Raw genomic sequence first — 20,839 nt, 5'->3', positions numbered from 1 at the left:
TGACAACACTTATTTCCAAGCGCCAGCATGGCCAGACCAGCAGGACCATCACATGGCTGCCATTGCAGCAGCTAGGCAGCTGCGAGCAACATCCCTCCTACATCCAACCAGACAAGTCCCGAGTGGCATAGCTCACAAACAGCTATGTTAAAATATATACATTTTTTTTTTAAATATAAACACATGTACAGACTTTTCTGATATATAGGAACAAAAGAGGGGACACCCCGCTGAAACCCCATGTGCAGCTCAACTGCTCTCTGCAGCAACGAAGGAAATGAGAAGCAGAGACCAGGCACACACCCGCTCGCCGTGGCGTGGTTTGGCTCTGGAAACATTTCTGGATTCCCCAGTGTGAGCTCTGACCTCCAAGAGATGCAAAATGGTCTCGGAGCCACTCTGGGGGAGAAGTGGAGGGGTCCCCGGGAGCTCAGCCAGGCATGCAGAGTGGGATGGAGAGGCGGGCTCCGAGTGCTCACGGGGACGGCTGACCTCAGTCCATGCCCCATCAGCACAGATGTCCCCAAAACAACTGTTGTGCCACAAGAACAAGTCAGGAACTAACCCAAACCCATGGTGCACAGCAGAAAGCAAGGTCCCCTCCTGGGTCTTGGCAACAGGATGAACCACCCATGACCATGGCTCCAGCCTTGCCAGACCACGGTGCTTGGACAAAGCAAGGGAAACAAGCTCAGGATTGAGGGTCTTGGGGTTATATTTTACTTCTCTATGTGTAGCAGAGTTGCGCTTCTGAACTCTCTTTTTTCAGGCAGATCTCATGGCAGGCTTTGTAAACATACGTGCATTGCTTTCAAACGGCTCACAAAAGCAGGTTTTGGAAGGGGAGGTGGTATGGTGCAACAGGAATTTTTCAATTCCTCTTGACGGGAAACAGCATGTGGAGGTGTGAAAGGGAAACCTACCTGTAACTGAGATTTCCACACCGCAGCCTCCTTCCAAAGGCCAACACTCACTCCCCTCCTTTATTTTTGGCTTCAGTTTCCCCAAGACCTGTAACATCAGGAATTGCTTGGCATAATGGACAAAGTCCTCAAGCTCCACACACATACCTAGAGAAACTATTGCACTTACACCCTCCATGATGTCTTTAGCCCAACGTTGGGAGGTGCAAAATTAGGAGGGACCAGGCATCATCAGCTGCCAGCAGTGTGTTCCTGGAGGATCCAGCCCTATCCCCACCCTCTCCCAAAGAGCAGGACTTCACAGTGCAATTCAGGACAGAGATACTCAGTGCAGTATCTAGAACAAATTAAACCTCCCAGGCACAACAGCAAGCATGGATTTATTGATTCATGGAAAACGTCCTTATAAATTACTTCATTCAGATCAACAAGACAAGGCAAAACAAGGGCTATCCTCAGCAGTGAGAGACTGCAGCTCTATCATTTCAGTCCCATACTCCGGAAGAAACCACTCTTTCAGAGCAGACACTTCTAACAGGGCTTTGCAGGGCTGGCAGAGGACGATACAGAGGCCAGTGTGGATTTATGCCATGTCTCACCTGGTCCCCACCTCTCTGTCCCACAGCAGGCAGAGTCAATGGATGGTTTGCAAGTAGGTAAAAAACGCTGCTTGGCATCAGCTTCACATCCACAGAATCTCCATCCACAGCTGCTCCTGGCCAGGTAGGGTGGGACATGGAGGCTGCTGCCACCAACAGCATCCTGTGCACTGCCCGGGCCATCCCTCCAGGGTCTGCTTGCCCTGGGGCAAGGAGGTGGGACTGCCTGTCTGGTGAGATGTGGCACAGATCCATGCTGACCTCTTCTTCACCGTCCTCCTCCAGCCCTGTGAAACCACATTAGAAGTGTCTGCTCTAAAAGAGTGATTTCTCCTGGAGTATGGGACTTCCAAGCATTGCAGTTCGTTAATCTTATCCACTTCTCTTGATACTGATGGCTTAAAATGCTTTCATCAAGCTCAAACTCCTTCCAGGGCCACCTGTGGTCTAGACCCAGGATGTTGAGACAAGGCTAAGTCTATTTTCTGCAAGTGTTTGTTCCAATGGTTAAATGTAGCTCAAAAATAAATAAATATCCAGATGTACCTGTGCCTTGTTCTGGATAGCATGCATCTGGCTTCGGCTTCCAGACATGGGCTGTTTGCTGGACTGAAGAGCCGCTGGATGCCCACCACCACCCCACTTACAAAGCAACATACACTTGCATTTTGCAGCTTCTTGATGAAAAAGCAAGAAGAGCACTCACATTCCCCAGCACGAAGCATTTCCCCAGTTTTTATACATGTGCAGCACTTCTCCACACCCTCATCAGTCAAACCAGCCCTGTCACCACCAAGGGCAGGGCCAGGTGCTGCCCTTCCACCACAGGCTCAGCAGCAGCTCCACTCCCAAACTGCCTTTTGCAGAAGCGGACACAGCTGGTAACGGCTCAAAGCGCTTTCCACAGCTCCAAATCACTTCCTCGGATCACTTCCCAGCATCCTCATCTTCAGATCATCTCCTAGTTTTTAAAATCAGCACCAGTTTGAAACCTACTTTAAAAAACAATCAGTGAGGATGCTGAGTCACATTGTTGGATGCCTCCAGGATGGTACCTGCGGAGGTCTTCTAGGAATGCCTCCACCTCATGTGAACTCCCCCGCTGGTAACATTAAAACTACAATTATCTCTGCAGATTAATAAAGGATACCACATCTCTGGCAGCGATCTGAGACAGGGACTCCCAGCAGCGATGAGTTCAAGTTATCAGGGCGCACAGGCACACACAGCTGTGTTTGCAGTCCCCATCACTTGCAGTCACCCACACCCCACCACACTGCCTCACCCGTTCCCTAAAGCACACCCCATCCCGCCAGCACCGATTGGTATTTTGATAAAGAAACGTGTCTCGTCCCATCTATTCTCTTAACTCGCCATCGAGGGGATACCATTCCCATGTGCATTGGCTTTGCAGAATAAAACGCTCATGGGTTTTGTATGCCGGGTGTGATGCTGCCCCTTGCCTCCTCCCAGCATCCTTCTGCCTCATGGACCAGGAACCGCTGCCTTGGGTGGACCATCTGCCTCCACACTGCTGTTTGGGGGTGGTGGGGAGAAAACGGCTCCTTTATACAGTGAGAATTAAAAAAAATAAATGGACTTGTATCCTGCAGGGTTTGCACATGCTCCCTTGCAGCGGATGAGCTGTGCATGGCACTGGAGGGACACAGGTAACTGAAATGGAGGGTGCCAGCCGGCACTCACAGCTCCTGGGGGTCAATAAATAACACTGCGGAGCCCAGAGCTCAGAGCTGGGAAGGCTGCAAGCCCTGTCAGCTCTTCCCAGCCCAGGCGAGAGGGAGAGTGAGCTGCCACGTGTGCTTTGTGCAGGTCCTTACATCCCTGGCTGCCAGGTTCAAGCACTTTCTGGTTGCACTGTCTCAGAAATCACCCTCATCGTGATTATCTTCGAGGCCAAGGCACAGCAGTGTTTGGGGATTATCACTCTCCGCTGCAGTGCGAAAACAAGCTCTACAGTCTTGCTGTGGCACGGCTGGTACCCAGATGAGGTGGGTGAGCCCGTGAGCATCCCTGAGCATGAGGCGCGTCCCTTCAGCTGCTGCCCATGCACCCCCGAAGCAATATGGAACAGGCACAGACACCCCTTTAAAGTCAGTGCAACACAGGAATATGCAGCCAGCAAATACATCTTTACTCACTGGAAATTATTTAAAATGGCAAAGAGGAAAGGCAGAGTGCAGGGCTGGAGCCAACGCCAGCAAATGCTGAAGGAATGAAGGGGCAGAATGCTGAGGACATGTCACTACCCGCCACAGTTTTCACCCTCTTCAGAGGACCTTCTTCTGACTGTACAAGTGCTACTCTGCTCCTGAGACACTGGGAAAGCACAAACCACCCTGCCCTTGGAAAGCAGATCTCTGCTTTTCTCAACTAACAAACTCAGACATCACCACAGAAGCCAAACAGTTGATCTTTCAAGGCTAAAGCTGATTCCCCCTGCCTTTTATCTAAAATTTGCCTCCCCTCTCCATCTGTAAGCCAAATCAGGGATAAAGCAGGTCAGTGGCTCATTCTTTTAGGTACCATGAGATTTATTTATTTATTTATTTATTTTAAATTAAAGGGAAACTCATTCACTTAAACACTTCAATCAGCTTAATTATCCCTCTCCAGGAGTTGGGGTTTTTTTAAATAACAGAAGCAATCAATCATCCCACAGAGGGCAAACACCCATTTCCCCCGGAAGACCCCACCTCCAGTCACCGCTGCAGCCATCCGGGCTCCTCCCGGCACGCCCGGGTGGAGAAGCGGGAGAGCGCAGTGGCATGGCACGGCACGGCACACAGGTGGATAAGAGGGTTAAATCCAGCTGCTCAAGGATAAGCTGGTCACATACCCCAGATAAGCAGATGGTTTGCCAGCCTACAGCAAATACCAGCACAAGTCACTTGCGTGACTGTCACCGCGTATTTAACTCAGAAGTTGCTGATCTTGGAGACCCTGAAGCCACGTTTCATTAAAGCTCTCCTGATGAACTGCTTTCTTGGCTATTTTGAAGCCTGCAATAGAGAAGGCTGAAAAGATAAAGCAACTCTTGGCTTTGAGGCTGGCACTTGGAGAAGATGCAGCAGTGCTTTTTACCTGTTGTTGTGACTTTTTGGTCCTTTGGGTACTCTTGTGGTGCCAAACACAGAAGAGTCTGAGATGCTGTCACACAAGATAGACCTCGGGAGATACAGTAGAGACTAACCCAGCAGCTCCAGCAGAGCACCAACACAGACAGACCAGGATGCAAAAAGGCAGCCCCCAACACACACACTGCACAATTTGCTCGTCTTAATCCCAGGCACATAAATTCCCAGGTGGCACCTTTGGACTAATACATTAAACTTCCCCACTGGCATTTAATTTCCGTTTTGCCTTCCAAGACTAAAGCTTCTTCCAATTGCTGCTCAAGCTAACCAACAGCTTTTTATTCCTTTGCATCCAGAAATAACTGAACTGCTGCCTCGGAATTCTGCAAAGATGTAGAGGGCCCTTTTCTCTGTCCTGAAGCTACCAGCCATGCCCAGGTAGCTGCAACACAGCCACTAAACTTTAAAACTTGTCAGACAATGGAAAGGTTACGGCTATGATGCAAGACCTAATGCTTCCAAAATCTGCATCGCCCAAAACCCAGAGCTAGAGATCTCCATGCAGCTGCCTATTGAGCATCCTGCACCTTGGCCATGGTCCAGATACAGGTTAGCAGGAGAAAGCAAGTCTTGGCCATGGGATGCCCCATTCTGCTCTCCTTCTGGCTCCGTTTAGAGACAGCCAGCTGTGTTCTCTGTTAGCCTCTGTAACCACAACTCGAAGGGTATATTTAACTCAACTGGAAGACAAACGAGATCGGGTCCACCACAGATTAAATTAGCTGAGCCTCCTTATGCCAGGAGCTTCCGTCTGCCATCGACCACACCTCCCATGGATTTATTTCTCCTAGCTCCATGATTTAGTGGTCCCCCGAGGAGGAACGGACCTGCTCCAACAAAGCTCTGAAAAGGAAAATACACAGCAAAGAAGCAGCGGAGTAGGTCCAACAGGTTCCCAAAGCCTTGGGCAGGACACAGTCTCACAATGGTTTATATCACCCACCTAGACCCCAGAGCCACTGCACAGGATGAGGTGCAGCAGCCTGCGTGGTGCTGCACCTCCTTCAGCTCAAAGGGAGGAAGAAGAGGATAGGGGACCCCCATCAAACCTCCCCAGAACTCAGCTCCAGTGTATCCCCTGCACAATATGGGAGGAAGGTGAGAACATTTCCCTCATGGTCTTTAGGACCTCTGCTTCAGATCTGCCTCCTGGAGAAAATGTTCAGTTTTCCTGCCTAATTTCCACTGATAACATTTCATCCCTCATCTCCTTTACTGTGGTCTCACACAACTGAGAGATGTGGCCAAAGACATGGTTATTTTTACTTTTTCCTCCCAGGAGATGGTTATCTCCACAGGGCACGGCTGACATGCCACATCAGATAACTGCCCATGACAGCAGGATGAAGTCTGGGGGAGACCCTGACTCTGTGTATGCTTCACTGGCATTAAAACTCCCTAGCTTTTCAGTCAAGGACATTTCAAAAAGCAAAACAGCCCCAGCCCTAAAGGTAGCAAGGTGCCATGCCACCCCATCTCTCCATAGCCCCCCACCCAAGCACCAAAACCATCTTCCAGTCACCCCAGTTTTGGATTTTTCTGAGCCTTTTGCATTTGCCATGGAACCCTCTGAGGTACTTGCTTCACACAGATCCAGGTCTTTGTGGATCCAGGACTTCCAAGTTGACCCAAATTTCCCCCCCGACGGCGAGGGATTGGTTCTGGCCTTGCCAAGATGTCATTCACAAGATGACCATCCTCCTCAATGTGGCATATAGGCTTCAGCATGACATGGAATTTCTTTGGACCCGCATCTCTTATTGGGCACTTTTCCACGGGGAGAAGAAAAAAAGCTGCACTTCCACAAGTAATCTAAGAGCTTGTGGCCTTTAAAGAGCTGGGCGATGTAGAGCAAAGCATGAGGCATGCAGGGAGAGGGCAGTTCATACATCCATGGGAGAGGACCAAGCGGTGCAGGAGGATGGTCTCCTGTGTGCTATGGCCCATCTGCAGCAGCTACACCCTTGCAGGAGCACAACATCGTGATCCCACTACCGATGCCCTGTAACCCATCGGCTGCAGAGTCCATGCTCCTGGTCTGGAGCGGCATTGGTGGGTGGCAGCCAGGAGGGCGGGGATGGGGAAAAGTGGATCTTTTTAAAGAAAGGGACCACACTTTACCCAATGTTTTCTTTCCCTCCTTCCCTTGAGATCACTCTGCCCACCATTTGGTCATGACAGAGAAGCCAGGCATTTAGGGAAGAAGATATTAGGCTGTGCACTGCGTGTCTGTGGTTACTTTACAAATAAAGGTGATTGTAGCGAATGTTTGCACCCTAAAAGAAATCCCCGTGCCCTTCCCCCACCTACATCTCCCAAAGCAGAGCACAAATCCAGCTGCTCTGCAATCTTATCTTGACACAGAAACAGTCTGGGACAGAGATACAAGGGTTCCCTGAAGGCACAGTTTATTAAAGGCATCTTTATTTAGTCAGTTCTCTTCAAAAACACCCCACTGAAGCACCGTTCCTGGACTGGTTTTCATTGCAGCAGCAGCAAACATCACCTAGGCAGGGTGCCCCAGCCTGGCAATGCGATGTGCTCCCCCGGAAAGTCACGGGGTTTTCCCAGGCTAAAAAGCAACCCAAGAGCAGGGGGATACACCCAGGCCAAGGCACTCTGAGGGACCCAGAGCTGAGAGTCGTGAGATGCTCCCGAACGTGTCCTGGTCTCGCCCCAGGGATGTTACAGGGATGGGGACTGGCACATTAATGAAGTCCAGGGGACATTCCCTATTTATCCAGAAGCTCTGCCTCTGACCCCACGCCAGCTAGCGCAGGGGATTGCACACTAGCAGCTAAATACACCTAATCTCAGGTTTCAAGAATCAAAGCTACAAAACAACCGCACAAAGAGGCAGCAGTTCACAAGCATCCCGGGGAACCTCCCCACAACCAACGCCTCTCTATTTATCCAACATGCGATCTTTACACGTTCAGCTATTTTCATCCCACCCTGCTATTAATGGATGCAAAAGGCAGTTGGGTAATGCGTTTGACAAAAATCTCATTTAGAGATCAAGACAAGCTTAATTGGTTTCTAGCCAGACCTCCACAAAGATGGGTTACTCCACAAATACAGTTGCTAATCTGTCCATTATACTCCCTAAACTCCCACCGACAAAGAAAAAGAAAATAAAGAAAAGATGCACAAAGGAATGCAGTATTTTGAGCATGTTACTTCCAGCGAGTAACACATCACAAGTGATGAATTCTGCAAGAACAAGGGCTTTGCTTTTCTTTGAAAGAAAAGGATAAGCAAGTGGTAAACAAAATAACAACAAAAAGACCTAACCTAGATCAAATCTCCATTTTCCACAGGCAATCCCCATCCATTTTGGGTTCTTGAAGAGCATTTCCAGCAGCTATTGTTTCTGAGGGCAGGCAGAAGCAGGGGAAAAGCTTATGCAGCTGAGGAGATGTCATATCACAAGTGACGGAGCAGAAAGGATGGAGAACCTCGTGATTAAAAAGCACAAGACTGAAACCCTGGAGAGTTGAATTCACTTCCTAACTTAGCTGTAAAAAAAAAAATAAAAAATCGCGAGTTTCCTGTGTGATCACATCCTAGATGACTTATTCAAAAACGTGGTGTTGAAAAGTGAGGGAGGGGGAGGAAGCAGGAGGAGGAAGGGGAAGACTTGATCCTATGGGCTTTTAACAGGCTTGGAGTTAGACCAGCACTGGCAAGCTGCTAACATCCATCTGCACTGGGTGCTGCATGACCTGGAGCTAGTGCTGGGAAAGCACGGAGCATCCCACGAGCTCAAGTAAGAGATCACCCTGCTTCTCTGCCCAGATGAGTGGCACAGGCTTGCCAACGTCACATCCCCAACAGCAGCATCCCGCAAGCTTTCATAATGTGGAACTCCAAACAGAAATAAAACTACGTGCAAAATGGAAAGGTTAGTGATAATTTCCCATCTTGGAGCTATGCAAGAATTTATAAACAAGAATATAAAGCTGTCCTCCTAACGCAGCATACTATAAATTAGATGGCAAGGCAATTACAGGGCTGCAGAGCCAGCTGCAGCAGCAGCACAGGTAGAGAGGCGATGAAAGGGTCGTTTGGTTACAACCTTCTCCCCTTGTGCAACAGCCTGGGACTCCCAGCTCTGGCATAGGAGGTCTGTTTATTTTCCCGAATCCAAGCCAACTCTGTTCAGCGGGAAGCGCTGCACCCAAGGGAGAGCAGAGCTGTGGATCCTCTGGCAGGACAGAGCCAAAAGCAAGGCCAGCACTAGAAAGGACGGCGGTTGCACATTCTGGACTGCTACAGCAACATCCCTCAAGCTCCAGAGCATCTTTGCAAGAGCCTTTTGCAGCAGGTGGGTTTGCTATTGGGCAGAGAGTCAGAGAGGTGTTTTTCCAAGACCTTCCTCAACCACAACAGGTGCTCGCAAATCCAAGGTCTGGCACAAGCAAAGGGCAGCCGAGTCCCTGGCCTTGGACAAGGGCTGCCAGGCATGGAGATATGGGGCTGGTGCTGTCCCAAAAAGGTACCGTGGGAACCCCAGAGCGAACAGATTCAAACTTTTACTTTCAGCAGTGAGAGAAGCTGTAATTAGCAGCACCAAGTACAGCCCAGAGGCTGGGTACAGACATCCCCGTGACGTTCACTGACAAGGGGACTGTTGGATGTGTTTTGTTTGGCTTTTCTTCCCCCTGGAAAAATGAGCACCCCTTTTTCATGGGTCTTTCTCCCCCCTCCCAAAGAGGCCCAAAGAGTTGACTTCCCAGAGCAAGAACATGCATTTCAGTACACACTGTAACAGCCCACTGCCATATCTAGAGCTTGGCCCTTGGTGTCCCCAGGGATGGGTCCCTCCTTAATTGCTCCAACACCCCACAGCATACTGGGGATGCCAGACGCCAAAGACACAGTCTTGCCCCGACTCCTATCAAAATGAAAGATATAGTCCAAAACATGAGGCAAAGGGAAGAAAATGTGGACATGATGCAACAAAGCTACAGCCATGAGACACATCATCACCACTGTCTCACGCGTCTCTCACCTAGTTCAGCCTCATCCCCGGTGCAAAGCCAACAGAGCTTCTTCTGATGCAACTACAAGCGATCCTTTGGAAATCCATCTGCTGTGTGTTTTGAAGTTAATACTCTTTCTCATGCTGAAAGCTGTCACACTATAGATGGCTTGAAAAGCCAGGGAGATACTGTATTTTATGCATGTAAGGGGAGTCCTGGTGCATCAACTAAGGGAATGGCACAATTTCACAACTACGTAACCCAAATCACAGCCCATTGCACATCACTACAGTTTGAACACAACTATGTCCACTGCTGCATCACTTACGAAATGGCAAATTTTGTTGAACCTGGTGAACTGAAGAGCAGCATTTAATAGAAAAGTAAATGTGAGACAATGATGAGCATAAAGACTCATTCCCAGCTCCATATCCAAAAGTCAACTGATGGTATGGATTACAATATTTAACACACTCCAAAAATTCTCTTCGACATCTTTTTGCTCCATGGGTAGAGGTATCTTGTGGTTCCAGAGCCACCAGCTATTTCACATGCAGTTTGCTAAGCAGCACTCTCCACAGAAGATAAAAGGAGCTGGAGTTTATAAATGGATCCAAGTTGTCCCCAAAAAGCCTTCAGCCTCTTTGCAGAATGCCTCCAAAGCCAGGGCGAGGAAGCAGCACATGGGCTGAGGTCTCAAAACCAACCTCTCAAACCCAGAGAGCTTTGGTAAGCAAATGGCTTACATAAAATGTCTGTAGGGATACCCGTTTGAAGCGCCGGCTCTTGTAAACGAAGTTGCTCGGGAGGCACCGGGGATTAGCGCAGTTCAAACAGTTCTTGGTGTGACTTACCAGAGTGCCCAGGAACAGATTTGTAAATTCAGCTTTTCTTCTGCCAGACGCTTGCCCAGCACCACCAAGCAACACCCAGGTTCCCGACAGCCTTAACCCTGCTGACTCCTGCACATGGAGGCTGAGAAACAGGGATGGGAGAAGCCCCCTGCTTGACCACAGGACTTGATGGAAGAAGAAAAACAAGGCGGCATCACCGTGGGGCTGCTCTTCTCCCTTTCAGCCAGAGGAAGTCCAACACCAGGCTGTCCGCGAGCAAGCTGGGCGAGTGTCCCTCGGCAGAGGCACGGCAGCCAAAAGTTATGCATGGGATATGCAAGGAGAACAGTGCCAAACAAAACAGGGCAGCTGAAAATCACCATGCATCCGAAAGGCTTAACCTGATATTAAGGCAGAGAGCAGCCTCTCTTCTCTGCACTGGGCACACAGCCGCAGCCAAGACACTCCTAGCGCCTTGGGGGCAGAGAGAAGAAAACCTCAGTAAATGAAGCGTCCTTTGCATGCGAATTCTGTGAAAGCCAGGCACAGCCAGGGTATCCACCTTCCCAGCCACATCTCCCCTGTCCTGGGTGAGGAGGTGCTGCGGTTTCCAGGAGCAGCAGTGTGAAGTTATGGGAGCACAAAGGGTGCCTGGCAGCCACGAGAGAGAAAGCTTTACACAAACAGATTTACAGTCGCTTACATCCACACAAGCATCCTTGAAGGAAACAGCTGCACCAGAACTCAGCTGCTGCAGACTCTCCAGGATGGCACACAAGAGTTTACAGCTCCTCTAAGCACCACTCATTGTAAGATGCTGAGGCCAAGCAAGGAACAGGCGTGCAGAAAAAAAAAATAATCTCAGGACTAAGTGAAAGTCAGATGGATGCGTGGCTCCAGGGAACCGCCTCGGAAAGGTCTGCACAAAAGAAACACTCAGGAACAGCAGCGGGACAGACCCACCACAGCCTAAGCTAAATGTCATGCAACACATCTGAGCCAGAAAACATCCCGGCTGCGCTGCCTCTGCAGCTGTGCCGCCTCCGTGGCCGTGCCATAGCAAGCAATTCATCTTGCTTGTTTGGGGTGGGGGAAGTTGTCTCCAGACTGCTTCTCCATCCTTCTGCTCCCTGCTGGAGCTGGGAGCAAGATCTGCTGCTCACAGAAGTTACCCATAACAGGCACCAAGCTGCCAGGACATCACCTGAGCAGCATAAAACACCACGGGTCTCTCCGCCACCCTGACTCACGGCGCTCTCCCTCTTACACCCCAGACCTGAGCGACTGCAGGTCCCACCGCAGAATGATGCCCGTCCGCATCCCCCATTCTCACACTCCAGTTTTCTTTGATTTTTAGGACAAGTACCATCCTCTCTTTCTGGCCTAAGTGGTGCAGAGCTGGCTCCCGGATACAGAGCACCGCCCCAGCTCCCCTGCCCTGCAGCCTCGGGGTACAGGTGGTTTTGTTCCTGTCCAAAAATGGTGTGTGCACTTTCCTGTCTGTTGACAGTCTACCCTCAAAAGCTCAACCCTAAAATCTCTGAGGATGCCCCACTTGCTAGAAGGATGTCCATCAGGAAGGCAAGCTGATCCTGCAGAAGAACCCAATGCCCTGCAGAACTTTCCCCAAAAGCTGCCAAGCTCTGTAGCTAAGATTTGCATATTGGTACAGAGTCCAGCTGCTGCTGTTTCATGTGACCCCCCCACCCCAAGTCAGCCTCTGAATAGCACAACTTTGAATTGCCTTCCTCCTGCTATAGTGCCCTGGGGCAGGACCTGCCCGCAGCCCAGTCCATTGCGACAGGCAGACTGGCATGAGAGCTCCACCTGAAAGACAAGCAGCAGGAAACAATGAACACCTGGAGATCCCACTGTGTCTTCCTCTGCTCTCCTGAGGATGGGCACAGGTCGGATGAATTAACTGGGTTCTCTCCCTCTCTATCTCACCAGTGTCTGGCTGCTCCAGGTTGCTCTGAGCTTTGGTACAGCTGCTTTCCACCCAGGGCCCGTGCAAGAAGGGATGAGGAGCCTCAGTGCAAAACTCCTGGTAACAGCCCAAATCCGGAGGCTGGGAATTGGGTCACTGGGTTCAGCTTCTGAAAACCATCCCTTCAGGAGTGGTGGTAAAAGCAGCAACAGTCACCTTCACCACTGAAGCCAGAGCCAAACACTTCTGCTGCTCCTGCACCGCACCCTCCACACATTATTTCATTTACCCTCTTGTAAAAACACTCGCACGTTGACGGAGCAGCCCGGAGAGGAACAGCCCTGATTTCCAGGTGGTGAAGCTGTGTGAACAGGGAAGACATGATTCAGGTAAGCAGCACGTAGCTGAAAGCACATCGCTATGCAATGCTCACCCAGAGGAATGCAGAAGGCGAAACATGAAGCCACTTGTCTGGCAAGGCGAATAACCCTTCAATCATCTGCCAGGCCCTGAAAGCACTGGGGAGCTCGGTGCTCTGGGTTGAGAAAGATGAGGATGCCTCCAACCAGCAATGTACCACCTTCAGTGCCGAGTCCAGAAGAGTTCAGCGAAAGACCTCCAAAACGATGTAAAAGGAAAATCCAAACAGCAGCGAAGCAACTGGTACGTCCTCCAGGAAGAGACGAAGTGTGAAGAGCAACCCTGCTCCGGTGGTTTGACACGTTAGTGCCAAACAGCACTGCTGTGATGATGGGCTGACGTGTGCCGTGGTGGGTGAGAACAGACCCGGCCACCAACACTGCCCCGCTGGTGGGTCAAGACCATGTTTTGAACACAAAGACTCTCAGGGCAATTCAGTCCATGAGAAGTAATATATTGAGTAATACAGAGTCACGATAATACTGACTCATCAATGACTGTCACTAGGTTGGGCCACCCCATCCATTTGGCTGATTTAGGAGGAAGCCACGAGCAACCTCCTTTCCCAGGTGCTCCAAGTAGCACAAACCTCTTCCATTTAGCAAATTCACAACAAACTCACCCAAAGGGCTGGGGGATGAACGCAGGAGACAGCACAAACAGGACAGGGTGACTGGAGATTCACACGGAACGCAGAGAGGTTGCTCCAGACCTGGGTGCAGCGTGAAACAGGACGCCCTTGGGAATGACCCCACCCAACTTCACCACAAGGAAAACATGGGCCAGATGTTCAGACAACTTCACTCATTAATTTGGTTAATTCGCTATAATTCAGGTGGCTGGTGCTCAGGCCACACCAATCATGAAACAAAGCGCTGTCAGCTCAGATCGTGAAACTCTCCAGTCAACTAACCACAGCTTCACGGTGTGCCAGGCTGCTTCTCTCATCTCCACCTCCATTGGTTTTCTTCTCAGTGGCCACAAAGATTTGAAAGCTTTATGACTCACTGAGCTGAGATTTTCTACGCTACCCCAGAACTCCTGGTTCTTCAGCATATTCCAAAACGTTGCAACACGCCACAAGGACAGGAGATACCAAGTGCAAATGATCTCCCGAGAGGGCAGGAGGGTAAGAAGGCATCAGCACAGCTTTTCTCCTAACTCAGCTCAGGTTGAGGAAGCAGTAGGGGGAGAGAAGAACCAAAGGCAAACAGTAAATCACAACCAGTGTCTCACAAGGGGCTGAGGACCCTCTATCTTTTGCATTAAATAGGAAGTTGGAAAGTTGAAAAGCTTCTGCTGGCATATTTAACTACTTTCCAACCCTTTACTAGTTGTTTCATCCCCTAGTATGGTAAGCACATACGGTAAGTAAATCTATATGGTTTAGCATCTAGATTAACCAATGCAGAACTCAGGATCAGACATTCAGTATTTATTCCCCTATTTACAGCCCTTTGTTCAGATCACCTCTTTTTTCAGCACAGCACTGACGTCTGTTGTGGTGCAGAAGTGAAAAGTACACATATGATTATCTTAAAAGGGGGGGAAAAAAAATCAATACGGACGCGATTTGAATTTTACAGCATTTGGCTGCCACGACTTGCAAATAAACAGCTGTCCCAGCAGGTCCATGCAAGCTTAACAGCACAGCAGTAAAATGTGAGCTTTTTCTTCCCCTTTCAAAAGAGTATTACTTCTATAAAAAAGTGTATTTAAAAAAAAAAAAAAAGAACAGGCTGAAGAACTGTAGTTAGGTCACACTCATTTCCAGCAGAACAAGCGCATCCTGCTTCACATGGCCTCACCAGTCACTCCACGGCAGTGGCAGCTTTCCGAAGCCAAGTTAAGATATTTAATTACCAGCATCAAGTCAGAAACCAAAGCGTCCAACAAAATCCTCATTTGTGAGCGAAGCCTGCAGAAATGTCGTTGAGCAAGCTTTGGCAATCTCCAAAGCTGACAGCTGGATGCCCTGGCTTATCGACTGCTAGAGCACACGCAAAAAAACCCCTCTGAATACTTGCAGTGCCGAGCAAGCCTTCTAAGCAGGCCTGCCAGCCTCTTAAAAAGGCTCACATAAATAGGCAAGCTTCATTTATTAATACTTCAGAGATAAAAGTGGCCATGTAGGAGCGGCTCAGTGCGTATCTGCGCAGCAGGAGGATGGGCAGAAGACCACCTGCTCTGGGTGGTGCATCTATCAGCATCCCCAGCCAGTTTTTAACCAGTTCAGGTTATAAATGCAGCAGGTACATTTGTTACCTGGGCGTGTGGCGGGCTGCTTTAAGTGCAACAGCCAAAGACCTTCAGGCAGTGACTCAGCACCGATGGTCAACACACGCAAACTGTGAAGCAGGAGGACGGAGTGAGAGGAGCCACGCTCCCGACCGGCCGGTAAACAGTATTTGCGAGGAGCCCGGCCACCCAACAGCTCTGTGCCTCCCCTCTGCTGGGTTCCTCAGCTGTGACAATGACAGCGCAGGAGAAGAGGGGGAAGAAACCAAAACAAAGCACAGAAGCAAAGGGGGATAAACATGACCCAGTTAGAGTGGCTGTCCCCAGCTGCTGCCCACCCTCATCAGGAGGGCTCATCTACCACCGGAGGAGCCGGCCCACCACGGCTGTCCCTTTCCTGCTCCCTCCCGCACCCCTGCTGCAAACAAAGGGTCAGATAAGGAGCCAGCTCAGGTCAAGACCGGTTTGACTCCGTTTCAAGCCCAGCGGAGCGGATTCGGCTCTGATTTTACACCTCACCCATCCTGTTTGCCTCCCCCGGGCGGAGGCCAGGACGCAGAGCGGAGTGCACGCCTGGCTGGCTGGACCCAAAAACCCCGGAGCCATGGTAGGGGCACCACCAGCAGAGCCACACGCCAGCCCGGAGCTGGCCGGAGCCAGGAAGCGTCAGGGCTTCCTGCTGTCCCGGTGTCACACGTCGTTGGGCAGTCGGAGATCACGGACTTTGGCTTTTGCTTCCTGCTCCTGACAGAGCAGGGGCAGGTCCTGGCGTACAGCCACGGGGAGAGCAAGGCGAGTCACCCATTAATTGAGAAACAGCAAGGTGGATGTCCAACCCGCTGGGCTCGGGGGGCAACACATACTGAAATGAACCACAGCACCCACGGAAAAAAGGTCTGGATGCTGCAGGGACACGGTGGGACCAAAAGAGGGGCAGGCAAGGGAACACAGATAGCTTTGGCATACATTGTTTTCAGCGAGGGAGGATAACGAAGTTGCATCATGGTTCACCACGGTGCCCTTAATACACACCACCCCTCAATTTTGTATGCAGTATCAGAACTGACCTCTAGAAATGGAAAAAAAAAAAAGAAAACGCCTTGTTCTGCTGTCCTTCTCGGTGCAGCCAGGAGAAGCTGGCTGACTGTACAATGCTGAGTGTCTGCAGTGCTCGGGCCTGGCCAAAACCACCAGGGCAGCCCGTGCCAACGGGCTCCCCTTGCCCTGGCACCTGGAAAAGGGAGCTTGGCTGCACCCTGTGATCTCCCACCAGCCTCTTATTTCCATGGGGAGCTCCTCATCCCCGGTTTGGCAGCACACAGCCCTGTCAGTTCAAGCAGCTTTTGTCAGGAAGAGAGTAATCATCTGTTTTTGCCTTAAATTAACCTTGATCACTTAAAGATGCAGAAAGCCTGTTTCACACAGGCGCCGACGCACGACGCAGCACAGCTGTCTGCAAGCAGTGCGGACCCCACGGACAAAACCCCGCTGTTAATACCGATGACTTTGTGCCAAGCAAGTCAAGATCAGGCAGGATCCAACCGCAGACATCGCATGCCAACGGCAGTGGGTGCCAACCCCCGAGGCTGACATGCAGCAAGGGCATCGTCCTTCCTCCATGCAGGCCCCCTCACCTGAATTTCCCTGAATTTCCAGCCCAGTGCAGCCAGTAACAGACCTAATCTCCCTGTCTGGCAGCTCTCCAGCTGGTGCCCACGCCACAAACCCACTCATCCTCTGTCGCTGATGCAGCCGTTGCCTGACACCGAGACACGCCAAAATCCTACTCGCATCCCAGCTTCCACACCAGAGCATCGGACCGGACCAGAGCGTGCCCGCAGCAAGGTGTTTTACACCAGTGCTGGTGGCTTGGCACGTACAGGCGATCAGGCAGCCCCAAATGGCTGTGCCTGGTGGGGAGGGGAGCACTGACCCCCAAAACCTGCTTTGCTCAGCCGGGTGAACCCATCCCTGGGGCTCTGCGGGTATGCAGGGGGTCACATCCCACCCCTGCGGGGCCCAAGCCCGGTTTGGGAGGTGCCGCAGGGGTGGGAACCGCCGTGCCAGCAGGAGCCGGGGACGAAGCAGCCCTCGGAGGCGTTGCCATGGAGAAGGCAGCGCAGCAGCATCCCGTATCCCAGGCCCGCGGGTGGGCGCCCCCCACCCGGCGTCCACAGGGGCGGGCACCCCACACCCCGCCCAGGCCACAGCGGGGCCGGAGGGGCACGCCAGGCCCCGTGGGACCGCAGACCCGGGATGCCAGGGTGGAGGGGAAGGGAGGGGGGGGGCGGTGGGCGCCGTGGGGCCCCGCCGCGCCCCGCCCGAGGGAACAACCCCACGCAGCGCCCCGGGGTGGGGTGGGGCGTGGGTTCGACTCCCGTCCTCCCCACCTCCCCGACGGCGAGGGAAAAGCAGCCCCCGAGCGGAGCGAAGCCGCGGCCCCCCGCCGGCGCACCCGACGTCCCCCCCCCCCGCCCCCGGCACGGCCAGCGCCCCCGGGGCACGGCAGATAGGCAACTCCCCCCCCCCCCCCCCCGCAAAAAAACCCACCCAGCCGAAATGGGAGGGGGAAGGAGGAGGCGAGCGGCGGCGGAGCCGCTTACCCGGGCGCGGTGCACTCACCCCGCGGACCGCCGTACCTGCCGGCGCGGCGCTGCGCTGCGCGGCGCGGAGCCCGCCCGGCCCCTGCCCACAATGGGCCGCGGCCGCCCCGCCCCGCCCGCACGGCCCGGCCCCGCCCCGCCCCGCGCGCTGACGTCACCCCCTCCCGCCGCCGCCGCGCGCTGTGGTGGAGCCGGGGCGGCGAGATGGCGGCGGCGGCGCCGCTGCCCCAAAGCCCGGGGTAGCTGCGCCTGGGGGCGGCCTTGCGCGGGGCGGGAGCAGCTGCGGGCCCCCCGGCGTGGTTCGTGCTGCAGAGGGCCTGTGGGCCGCCTCCTGGAGGCGGGGTGGGAGCAGGGAGGGGAGGGTCCAGCTCCCCCCCTCTACTCCGGGGCAGCGAGGAAGATAAAGTTTCATCCGGGCGGCGACACGGGTGACCACGGACACGCAGGGTCAGCGTCCCAGCTGCCTGGCAGAGTTCTCCCAAGCGACAGCATCCTCCGCTTGTCAGCTCGGATTTAAGAAATCAATTTTCCAGGGGTTCCCGTTTCGCGTAAATCAGAGCAGCAATCTGATCTATGGTTGGATTTCCACATGCACTGGAATAACCTCGTTGCATGAGATAAGGCTGTGGGCTTCCTGCAGAAGGACTAGTTATGGCTTTTGGTGCAAATCAAAACTCCAGATCAAATTAATAGCCTGTAACATTTTAGCTTAAGTAAACTTTTTTTTTTTTTTCCTGCATAAGAGGTCAAGCTATTTATATCCTGTATGAATTTCTTTCTCAGCAACAACCGTATGGGAAGGTCTGAAAGGCTGGAAGGGATTTACAGGGATTGTTTTTCATATGAAGCTCGCACAAATTGATACAAAGGAAGAGCCAATGATGGGAAAGTAAAGAAAGAGCACCCTTAGGGGAGTTGATACCAAAGCATGGAACAAAATGTAATGTGAGAACCAGGACAGGTTATACACAGCTGTCCAGACTTCTAGGTGGCCTTCTGTACAAGGGAGAGAGACGGAGATGTATGTATGTATAGAGCCCATGCAAGCACTAGACAGGTTAAGCAGCTACAGGCCTGACAGTAGCTTTTTCTGCCCATCTAAGCTCCATCACAGGATATGATCTGCAAAATAAAACCAGGGTCGAACCCACAGAGTTCCAGCCCATCCTATACGGCTTCCGTCCCAAACCCCACACTTAATACCAAAATCCAGGTTCCAAACTAATGGTCTATACCAACCCTGGAGGAAAATGCAGAAGGATCTCTGGAATTGTATGCCTATTAGAGAAACTTCTTAAGAAGTCAGCTGAACTTTTGTTTTTAATGCAAGAAGGTATATGTTATCTCAACAAAGCCACAGTTCCACAAAGTGGATTTTCTCCTTCTTCTCACTGTGCCCAGTCCTTTTCCTAACCTCTTCTGGTCACCTGTAGCAATGAGCTCCACAGGATAAGTATGACTTGCCAAGGGAAAAAATATTTCACTTTATTGGCTGTGAATTTCAAAGTCATCCCAATTCTCTGTTACTGGGCTGGCTTCACCTCTAAGGTTTTTTAAGTCGCTCTTCACAGCCTGGCCTTTGGCAAGCAACCACCAGCCCTTGAGCTGCCATCCTGAGAATGACTCTTTCAGCAGTGAATCCACCCTGCACCTTCCTGGAAACTAGTCAATACTCTGAAAACTGACATAACCCCTTCTGAAACCATTGACACCTTTCTATAGACATACTTGTCTTGCCAAGGACTTAACCATTCCCCAGAAGTGCAAGAAGATGCCAACTGCCAGAGGTACCCCAGAACCTGTCTCTGTGTCCGTGCCAGCCCACAGCAAGAGATGCATTATTGTAATTCCTGTTCTAATGTGATGTGATGCATGAGGTGTCCTATCTGGGTCATGGTGGGGCTTGGGAGGTTCCCAGTGCTGGGACCCTTCTTTGCAGAGGGACATGTTGGAGGCTGCATCTCAAGCTGAAGTACTAGAAAAAGGGCTCACAGATCATACTAGCAAAAGGAATAATTACGAATTGCCACAACCAGCTGGTTTTTGCACAGGGGTACTGCAGGCACCCAAGGTGCAAATGGCAATGTACTCATCATAGTGTGCAGGTGCTCTCTTAGTGTTAGCTTGGTGTTGGAGCAATGGGAGGTGTCAATCACAGAGACAGTTTCGGGATAGAAGGTGTCAGGGTCAGGTTATCTGGAACAGTAAGCCCAATGATGGTGCTGTGAAACTGGTGGGACATGAGGATAAGCATATCTGTACTGGGGAAGAGCCAGCACAGCTTTTGCAAGAGAAATTAGAAGTCAGAAAATCTGCAGTCCTTGGATGGAGCCAAAGATTTGGTGGAAAACGGAGATCTAATGGATATAACAGATATGGATTTCCTAAAGGCTCTGACAAAATACTTCATCAAAGGCTCTTGAGGAGAGTAAGGAGCCATGAAAAATTTAGAGGTTTAAAGACAGAAACCACAAAGGCCAGACAGGGGTGGTCAGTCTCCACAGTGGAGGGGTGCCCAGGGGAATTTGGTGGAGATCTGTGCAGGGGTCTGTGCTGCTCAGTGTCTTCATCAATGATGTGGGAGGTGGGTAGGGAGGTGGTGATGGGTGCTAGTGACACTGAGCTTCTGCAAACTGCAGAAGGACCTCAGGACACTCAGTGATAAAATGACAGATGAAATTCAGTGGAGATAAATGTAGGTGGTGAGACTCAGAGGAAGCACTCCTAACATCATGCACACAGTGATGGGCTCTGAACTGACCATCACCCCACAGGAAAAGGATCCTGGGTTATAACAAGAAATTTGATGAAAGCATCAACTCATTGCTGAGCAGCAGTCAAGAAAGCAAAGAGATGGGTGGTAGTTAATAGGGAAAGAGGAAAAACTACTGTACAAATTCCTGGTTTGCTCTCCTCTTGAATACTGTGAGCAATTCTGGTCTCTGTTCTCACCAAAGAACTAATGATCAAATATACAGAGCGTTTTTCACCCAGGTAACTGGCTAGGCTAGGACTATTCAATACGGTATTTCTATACAAGCCTCGCGCTCAGGAAGTCCTGGAGCTGCAGCCTGCTGCAGGCTTGGAGAGTTCACAGGAAAATATCCCTGTATGCTTCTCATACCCTTGGTTTATCCCCATTGGCTATGAGAGAGG

At 51.4% G+C, this 20,839-nt stretch overlaps 1 protein-coding gene across 4 annotated transcripts in view; it reads right to left on the bottom strand.

Annotated features, from left to right (window-relative positions):
- DAAM1 (dishevelled associated activator of morphogenesis 1) overlaps positions 1-17,763 on the bottom strand; it is a 98,974-nt gene extending 81,211 nt beyond the window's left edge. For 2 of the 4 annotated variants that reach the window (XM_074820898.1, XM_074820901.1), the window contains exon 1: positions 17,703-17,760. The gene's annotated coding sequence lies outside the window, so the exon portion shown is untranslated. Of the gene's footprint in view, positions 1-923; positions 1,012-17,702 lie in introns of all 4 variants that reach the window. The other 2 variants (XM_074820899.1, XM_074820900.1) reach the window with 2 other exon arrangements.
- Between the last annotated feature and the right edge of the window lie 3,076 nt (positions 17,764-20,839).

Source organism: Strix aluco, chromosome 4 (genome assembly GCF_031877795.1).
Source record: "Strix aluco isolate bStrAlu1 chromosome 4, bStrAlu1.hap1, whole genome shotgun sequence".
Taxonomy (NCBI): Eukaryota; Metazoa; Chordata; class Aves; order Strigiformes; family Strigidae; genus Strix; species Strix aluco.
The sequence above is the reverse complement of the archived record's forward strand: the minus strand, read 5'-3'. Positions and strand labels throughout refer to the sequence as shown.